This window comes from Petromyzon marinus, chromosome 47, assembly GCF_048934315.1.
Source record: "Petromyzon marinus isolate PM22_M1 ecotype Great Lakes invasive population chromosome 47, UKy_Petmar_22M1.pri1.0, whole genome shotgun sequence".
In the NCBI taxonomy this organism is placed as follows: Eukaryota; Metazoa; Chordata; class Hyperoartia; order Petromyzontiformes; family Petromyzontidae; genus Petromyzon; species Petromyzon marinus.
The window spans coordinates 5,557,691-5,569,172 of record NC_133713.1 but is presented as its reverse complement, the minus strand read 5'-3'; positions in this window follow the sequence as shown (position 1 = coordinate 5,569,172).

Genomic DNA, 11,482 nt, shown 5'->3' with positions numbered 1-11,482 from the left:
ACAGAGACATCACACACAGAGAGACATCACACACAGAGGGACATCACACACACAGAGACATCACACACAGAGAGACATCACACACAGAGAGACATCACACACAGAGAGACATCACACACAGAGAGACATCACACACAGAGGGACATCACACACAGAGAGACATCACACACAGAGGGACATCACACACAGAGAGACATCACACACAGAGCACACAGAGGGACATCACACACAGAGGGACATCACACACAGAGGGACATCGCACACAGAGGGACATCACACACATAGGGACATCACACACATAGGGACATCACACACAAAGCACACAGAGAGACATCACACACAGAGAGACATCATACACAGAGGGACATCGCACACAGAGGGACATCACACACAGAGGGACATCACACACAGAGGGACATCGCACACAGAGGGACATCACACACAGAGGGACATCACACACCGTGGGACATCACACACAGAGAGACATCACACACAGGGAGACATCACACACAGAGGGACATCACACACAGAGAGACATCACACGCAGAGAGACATCACACACAGAGAGACATCACGCACAGAGAGACATCACACACAGAGGGACATCACACACAGAGAGACATCACACACACAGAGGGACATCACACACAGAGGGACATCACACACAGAGGGACATCACACACAGAGATACATTACACAGAGGTACATCACACACAGAGGGACATCACACACAGAGGGACATCACACACACAGAGCGACATCACACACAGAGAGACATCACACACACAGAGACATCACACACAGAGAGACATCACACACAGAGGGACATCACACACACAGAGACATCACACACAGAGAGACATCACACACAGAGAGACATCACACACAGAGAGACATCACACACAGAGACACATCACACACAGAGAGACATCACACACAGAGAGACATCACACACAGAGAGAGACAACACACAGAGGGACATCACACACATAGGGACATCACACACAGAGCACACAGAGAGACATCACACACAGAGAGGCATCACACATAGAGGGACATCGCACACAGAGGGACATCACACACAGAGGGACATCACACACAGAGGGACATCGCACACAGAGGGACATCACACACAGAGGGACATCACGCACAGATGGACATCACACACAGAGAGACATCACACACAGGGAGACATCACACACAGAGGGACATCACACACAGAGAGACATCACACACAGAGGGACATCACACACAGAGAGACATCACACACAGAGAGACATCACACACAGAGGGACATCACACACAGAGAGACATCACACACACAGAGGGACATCACACACAGAGGGACATCACACACAGAGGGACATCACACACAGAGAGACATTACACAGAGGTACATCACACACAGAGGGACAACACACACAGAGGGACATCACAAACACAGAGGGACATCACACACAGAGAGACATCACACACACAGAGACATCACACACAGAGAGACATCACACACAGAGAGACATCACACACAGAGAGACATCACACACAGAGAGACATCACACACAGAGGGACATCACACACAGAGGGACATCACACACAGAGAGACATCACACACACAGAGGGACATCACACACAGAGGGACATCACACACAGAGGGACATCACACACAGAGAGACATTACACAGAGGTACATCACACACAGAGGGACATCACACACAGAGGGACATCACACACACAGAGGGACATCACACACAGAGAGACATCACACACACAGAGACATCACACACAGAGAGACATCACACACAGAGGGACATCACACACACAGAGACATCACACACAGAGAGACATCACACACAGAGAGACATCACACACAGAGAGACATCACACACAGAGGGACATCACACACAGAGAGACATCACACACAGAGGGACATCACACACAGAGAGACATCACACACAGAGCACACAGAGGGACATCACACACAGAGGGACATCACACACAGAGGGACATCGCACACAGAGGGACATCACACACATAGGGACATCACACACATAGGGACATCACACACAAAGCACACAGAGAGACATCACACACAGAGAGACATCACACACAGAGGGACATCGCACACAGAGGGACATCACACACAGAGGGACATCACACACAGAGGGACATCACACACAGAGGGACATCACCCACCGTGGGACATCACACACAGAGAGACATCACACACAGGGAGACATCACACACAGAGGGACATCACACACAGAGAGACATCACACACAGAGAGACATCACACACAGAGAGACATCACGCACAGGGAGACATCACAAACAGAGGGACATCACACACAGAGGGACATCACACACAGAGGGACATCACACACAGAGGGACATCACACACAGAGAGACATTACACAGAGGTACATCACACACAGAGGGACATCACACACAGAGGGACATCACACACAGAGAGACATCACACACACAGAGGGACATCACACACAGAGGGACATCACACACAGAGGGACATTACACAGAGGTACATCACACACAGAGGGACATCACACACAGAGGGACATCACACACACAGAGGGACATCACACACAGAGAGACATCACGCACACAGAGACATCACACACAGAGAGACATCACACACAGAGGGACATCACACACACAGAGACATCACACACAGAGAGACATCACACACAGAGAGACATCACACACAGAGAGACATCACACACAGAGAGACATCACACACAGAGAGACATCACACACAGAGGGACATCACACACAGAGAGACATCACACACACAGAGGGACATCACACGCAGAGAGACATCACACACAGAGCACACAGAGGGACATCCCACACAGAGGGACATCACACACAGAGGGACATCACACACAGAGGGACATCACACACATAGGGACATCACACACATAGGTACATCACACACAAAGCTCACAGAGAGACATCACACACAGAGAGACATCACACACAGAGGGACATCGCACACAGAGGGACATCAGACACAGAGGGACATCACACACAGAGGGACATCGCACACAGAGGGACATCACACACAGATGGACATCACACACAGAGAGACATCACGCACAGAGAGACATCACACACAGAGGGACATCACACACAGAGAGACATCACACACACAGAGGGACATCACACACAGAGGGACATCACACACAGAGAGACATTACACAGAGGTACATCACACACAGAGGGACATCACACTCAGAGGGACATCACACACACAGAGGGACATCACACACAGAGAGACATCACACACAGAGAGACATCACACACAGAGAGACATCACACACAGAGGGACATCACACACAGAGAGACATCACACACAGAGAGACATCACACACAGGGCACACAGAGGGACATCACACACAGAGGGACATCACACACAGAGGGACATCACACACAGAGGGACATCACACACAGAGCACACAGAGAGACATCACACACAGAGAGGCATCACACACAGAGGGACATCGCACACAGAGGGACATCACACACAGAGGGACATCACACACAGAGGGACATCGCACACAGAGGGACATCACACACAGATGGACATCACACACAGAGAGACATCACACACAGGGAGACATCACACACAGAGGGACATCACACACAGAGAGACATCACACACAGAGGGACATCACACACAGAGAGACATCACACACAGAGAGACATCACACACAGAGGGACATCACACACAGAGAGACATCACACACACAGAGGGACATCACACACAGAGGGACATCACACACAGAGGGACATCACACACAGAGAGACATTACACAGAGGTACATCACACACAGAGGGACAACACACACAGAGGGACATCACAAACACAGAGGGACATCACACACAGAGAGACATCACACACACAGAGACATCACACACAGAGAGACATCACACACAGAGAGACATCACACACAGAGAGACATCACACACAGAGAGACATCACACACAGAGGGACATCACACACAGAGGGACATCACACACAGAGAGACATCACACACACAGAGGGACATCACACACAGAGGGACATCACACACAGAGGGACATCACACACAGAGAGACATTACACAGAGGTACATCACACACAGAGGGACATCACACACAGAGGGACATCACACACAGAGAGACATCACACACACAGAGACATCACACACAGAGAGACATCACACACAGAGGGACATCACACACGCAGAGACATCACACACAGAGAGACATCACACACAGAGAGACATCACACACAGAGAGACATCACACACAGAGAGACATCACACACAGAGGGACATCACACACAGAGAGACATCACACACAGAGGGACATCACACACAGAGAGACATCACACACAGAGCACACAGAGGGACATCACACACAGAGGGACATCACACACAGAGGGACATCGCACACAGAGGGACATCACACACATAGGGACATCACACACATAGGGACATCACACACAAAGCACACAGAGAGACATCACACACAGAGAGACATCATACACAGAGGGACATCGCACACGGAGGGACATCACACACAGAGGGACATCACACACAGAGGGACATCGCACACAGAGGGACATCACACACAGAGGGACATCACACACCGTGGGACATCACACACAGAGAGACATCACACACAGGGAGACATCACACACAGAGGGACATCACACACAGAGAGACATCACACACAGAGAGACATCACACAGAGAGAGACATCACGCACAGAGAGACATCACACACAGAGGGACATCACACACAGAGGGACATCACACACAGAGGGACATCACACACAGAGAGACATCACACACAGAGAGACATCACACACAGAGAGACATCACACACAGAGAGACATCACACACAGAGGGACATCACACACAGAGGGACATCACACACAGAGAGACATCACACACACAGAGGGACATCACACACAGAGGGACATCACACACAGAGGGACATCACACACAGAGAGACATTACACAGAGGTACATCACACACAGAGGGACATCACACACAGAGGGACATCACACACAGAGAGACATCACACACACAGAGACATCACACACAGAGAGACATCACACACAGAGGGACATCACACACACAGAGACATCACACACAGAGAGACATCACACACAGAGAGACATCACACACAGAGAGACATCACACACAGAGAGACATCACACACAGAGGGACATCACACACAGAGAGACATCACACACAGAGGGACATCACACACAGAGAGACATCACACACAGAGCACACAGAGGGACATCACACACAGAGGGACATCACACACAGAGGGACATCGCACACAGAGGGACATCACACACATAGGGACATCACACACATAGGGACATCACACACAAAGCACACAGAGAGACATCACACACAGAGAGACATCATACACAGAGGGACATCGCACACAGAGGGACATCACACACAGAGGGACATCACACACAGAGGGACATCGCACACAGAGGGACATCACACACAGAGGGACATCACACACCGTGGGACATCACACACAGAGAGACATCACACACAGGGAGACATCACACACAGAGGGACATCACACACAGAGAGACATCACACGCAGAGAGACATCACACACAGAGAGACATCACGCACAGAGAGACATCACACACAGAGGGACATCACACACAGAGAGACATCACACACACAGAGGGACATCACACACAGAGGGACATCACACACAGAGGGACATCACACACAGAGATACATTACACAGAGGTACATCACACACAGAGGGACATCACACACAGAGGGACATCACACACACAGAGGGACATCACACACAGAGAGACATCACACACACAGAGACATCACACACAGAGAGACATCACACACAGAGGGACATCACACACACAGAGACATCACACACAGAGAGACATCACACACAGAGAGACATCACACACAGAGAGACATCACACACAGAGACACATCACACACAGAGAGACATCACACACAGAGAGACATCACACACAGAGAGAGACAACACACAGAGGGACATCACACACAGAGCACACAGAGGGACATCACACACAGAGAGACATCACACACAGAGGGACAGCACACACAGAGAGACAACACACACAGAGAGACATCACACACAGAGGGACATCACACACACAGAGACATCACACACAGAGAGACATCACACACAGAGAGACATCACACACAGAGCACACAGAGGGACATCACACACAGAGAGACATCACACACAGAGAGACATCACACACAGAGGGACATCACACACAGAGGGACATCACACACAGAGAGACATCACACACACAGAGGGACATCACACACAGAGGGACATCACACACAGAGGGACATCACACACAGAGAGACATTACACAGAGGTACATCACACACAGAGGGACATCACACACAGAGGGACATCACACACAGAGAGACATCACACACACAGAGACATCACACACAGAGAGACATCACACACAGAGGGACATCACACACACAGAGACATCACACACAGAGAGACATCACACACAGAGAGACATCACACACAGAGAGACATCACACACAGAGAGACATCACACACAGAGGGACATCACACACAGAGAGACATCACACACAGAGGGACATCACACACAGAGAGACATCACACACAGAGCACACAGAGGGACATCACACACAGAGGGACATCACACACAGAGGGACATCGCACACAGAGGGACATCACACACATAGGGACATCACACACATAGGGACATCACACACAAAGCACACAGAGAGACATCACACACAGAGAGACATCATACACAGAGGGACATCGCACACAGAGGGACATCACACACAGAGGGACATTACACACAGAGGGACATCGCACACAGAGGGACATCACACACAGAGGGACATCACACACCGTGGGACATCACACACAGAGAGACATCACACACAGGGAGACATCACACACAGAGGGACATCACACACAGAGAGACATCACACGCAGAGAGACATCACACACAGAGAGACATCACGCACAGAGAGACATCACACACAGAGGGACATCACACACAGAGAGACATCACACACACAGAGGGACATCACACACAGAGGGACATCACACACAGAGGGACATCACACACAGAGATACATTACACAGAGGTACATCACACACAGAGGGACATCACACACAGAGGGACATCACACACAGAGGGACATCACACACAGAGAGACATCACACACAGAGAGACATCACACACAGAGAGACATCACACACAGAGGGACATCACACACAGAGAGACATCACACACACAGAGGGACATCACACACAGAGGGACATCACACACAGAGGGACATCACACACAGAGAGACATTACACAGAGGTACATCACACACAGAGGGACAACACACACAGAGGGACATCACAAACACAGAGGGACATCACACACAGAGAGACATCACACACACAGAGACATCACACACAGAGAGACATCACACACAGAGAGACATCACACACAGAGAGACATCACACACAGAGAGACATCACACACAGAGGGACATCACACACAGAGGGACATCACACACAGAGAGACATCACACACACAGAGGGACATCACACACAGAGGGACATCACACACAGAGGGACATCACACACAGAGAGACATTACACAGAGGTACATCACACACAGAGGGACATCACACACAGAGGGACATCACACACAGAGAGACATCACACACACAGAGACATCACACACAGAGAGACATCACACACAGAGGGACATCACACACGCAGAGACATCACACACAGAGAGACATCACACACAGAGAGACATCACACACAGAGAGACATCACACACAGAGAGACATCACACACAGAGGGACATCACACACAGAGAGACATCACACACAGAGGGACATCACACACAGAGAGACATCACACACAGAGCACACAGAGGGACATCACACACAGAGGGACATCACACACAGAGGGACATCGCACACAGAGGGACATCACACACATAGGGACATCACACACATAGGGACATCACACACAAAGCACACAGAGAGACATCACACACAGAGAGACATCATACACAGAGGGACATCGCACACGGAGGGACATCACACACAGAGGGACATCACACACAGAGGGACATCGCACACAGAGGGACATCACACACAGAGGGACATCACACACCGTGGGACATCACACACAGAGAGACATCACACACAGGGAGACATCACACACAGAGGGACATCACACACAGAGAGACATCACACACAGAGAGACATCACACAGAGAGAGACATCACACACAGAGAGACATCACACGCAGAGAGACATCACACACAGAGAGACATCACGCACAGAGAGACATCACACACAGAGGGACATCACACACAGAGAGACATCACACACACAGAGGGACATCACACACAGAGGGACATCACACACAGAGGGACATCACACACAGAGATACATTACACAGAGGTACATCACACACAGAGGGACATCACACACAGAGGGACATCACACACACAGAGGGACATCACACACAGAGAGACATCACACACACAGAGACATCACACACAGAGAGACATCACACACAGAGGGACATCACACACACAGAGACATCACACACAGAGAGACATCACACACAGAGAGACATCACACACAGAGAGACATCACACACAGAGACACATCACACACAGAGAGACATCACACACAGAGAGACATCACACACAGAGAGAGACAACACACAGAGGGACATCACACACATAGGGACATCACACACAGAGCACACAGAGAGACATCACACACAGAGAGGCATCACACATAGAGGGACATCGCACACAGAGGGACATCACACACAGAGGGACATCACACACAGAGGGACATCGCACACAGAGGGACATCACACACAGAGGGACATCACGCACAGATGGACATCACACACAGAGAGACATCACACACAGGGAGACATCACACACAGAGGGACATCACACACAGAGAGACATCACACACAGAGGGACATCACACACAGAGAGACATCACACACAGAGAGACATCACACACAGAGGGACATCACACACAGAGAGACATCACACACACAGAGGGACATCACACACAGAGGGACATCACACACAGAGGGACATCACACACAGAGAGACATTACACAGAGGTACATCACACACAGAGGGACAACACACACAGAGGGACATCACAAACACAGAGGGACATCACACACAGAGAGACATCACACACACAGAGACATCACACACAGAGAGACATCACACACAGAGAGACATCACACACAGAGAGACATCACACACAGAGAGACATCACACACAGAGGGACATCACACACAGAGGGACATCACACACAGAGAGACATCACACACACAGAGGGACATCACACACAGAGGGACATCACACACAGAGGGACATCACACACAGAGAGACATTACACAGAGGTACATCACACACAGAGGGACATCACACACAGAGGGACATCACACACACAGAGGGACATCACACACAGAGAGACATCACACACACAGAGACATCACACACAGAGAGACATCACACACAGAGGGACATCACACACACAGAGACATCACACACAGAGAGACATCACACACAGAGAGACATCACACACAGAGAGACATCACACACAGAGGGACATCACACACAGAGAGACATCACACACAGAGGGACATCACACACAGAGAGACATCACACACAGAGCACACAGAGGGACATCACACACAGAGGGACATCACACACAGAGGGACATCGCACACAGAGGGACATCACACACATAGGGACATCACACACATAGGGACATCACACACAAAGCACACAGAGAGACATCACACACAGAGAGACATCACACACAGAGGGACATCGCACACAGAGGGACATCACACACAGAGGGACATCACACACAGAGGGACATCACACACAGAGGGACATCACCCACCGTGGGACATCACACACAGAGAGACATCACACACAGGGAGACATCACACACAGAGGGACATCACACACAGAGAGACATCACACACAGAGAGACATCACACACAGAGAGACATCACGCACAGGGAGACATCACAAACAGAGGGACATCACACACAGAGGGACATCACACACAGAGAGACATCACACACACAGAGGGACATCACACACAGAGGGACATCACACACAGAGGGACATCACACACAGAGAGACATTACACAGAGGTACATCACACACAGAGGGACATCACACACAGAGGGACATCACACACAGAGAGACATCACACACACAGAGGGACATCACACACAGAGGGACATCACACACAGAGGGACATTACACAGAGGTACATCACACACAGAGGGACATCACACACAGAGGGACATCACACACACAGAGGGACATCACACACAGAGAGACATCACACACACAGAGACATCACACACAGAGAGACATCACACACAGAGGGACATCACACACACAGAGACATCACACACAGAGAGACATCACACACAGAGAGACATCACACACAGAGAGACATCACACACAGAGAGACATCACACACAGAGAGACATCACACACAGAGGGACATCACACACAGAGAGACATCACACACACAGAGGGACATCACACGCAGAGAGACATCACACACAGAGCACACAGAGGGACATCCCACACAGAGGGACATCACACACAGAGGGACATCACACACAGAGGGACATCACACACATAGGGACATCACACACATAGGTACATCACACACAAAGCTCACAGAGAGACATCACACACAGAGAGACATCACACACAGAGGGACATCGCACACAGAGGGACATCAGACACAGAGGGACATCACACACAGAGGGACATCGCACACAGAGGGACATCACACACAGATGGACATCACACACAGAGAGACATCACGCACAGAGAGACATCACACACAGAGGGACATCACACACAGAGAGACATCACACACACAGAGGGACATCACACACAGAGGGACATCACACACAGAGAGACATTACACAGAGGTACATCACACACAGAGGGACATCACACTCAGAGGGACATCACACACACAGAGGGACATCACACACAGAGAGACATCACACACAGAGAGACATCACACACAGAGAGACATCACACACAGAGGGACATCACACACAGAGAGACATCACACACAGAGAGACATCACACACAGGGCACACAGAGGGACATCACACACAGAGGGACATCACACACAGAGGGACATCACACACAGAGGGACATCACACACAGAGCACACAGAGAGACATCACACACAGAGAGGCATCACACACAGAGGGACATCGCACACAGAGGGACATCACACACAGAGGGACATCACACACAGAGGGACATCGCACACAGAGGGACATCACACACAGATGGACATCACACACAGAGAGACATCACACAC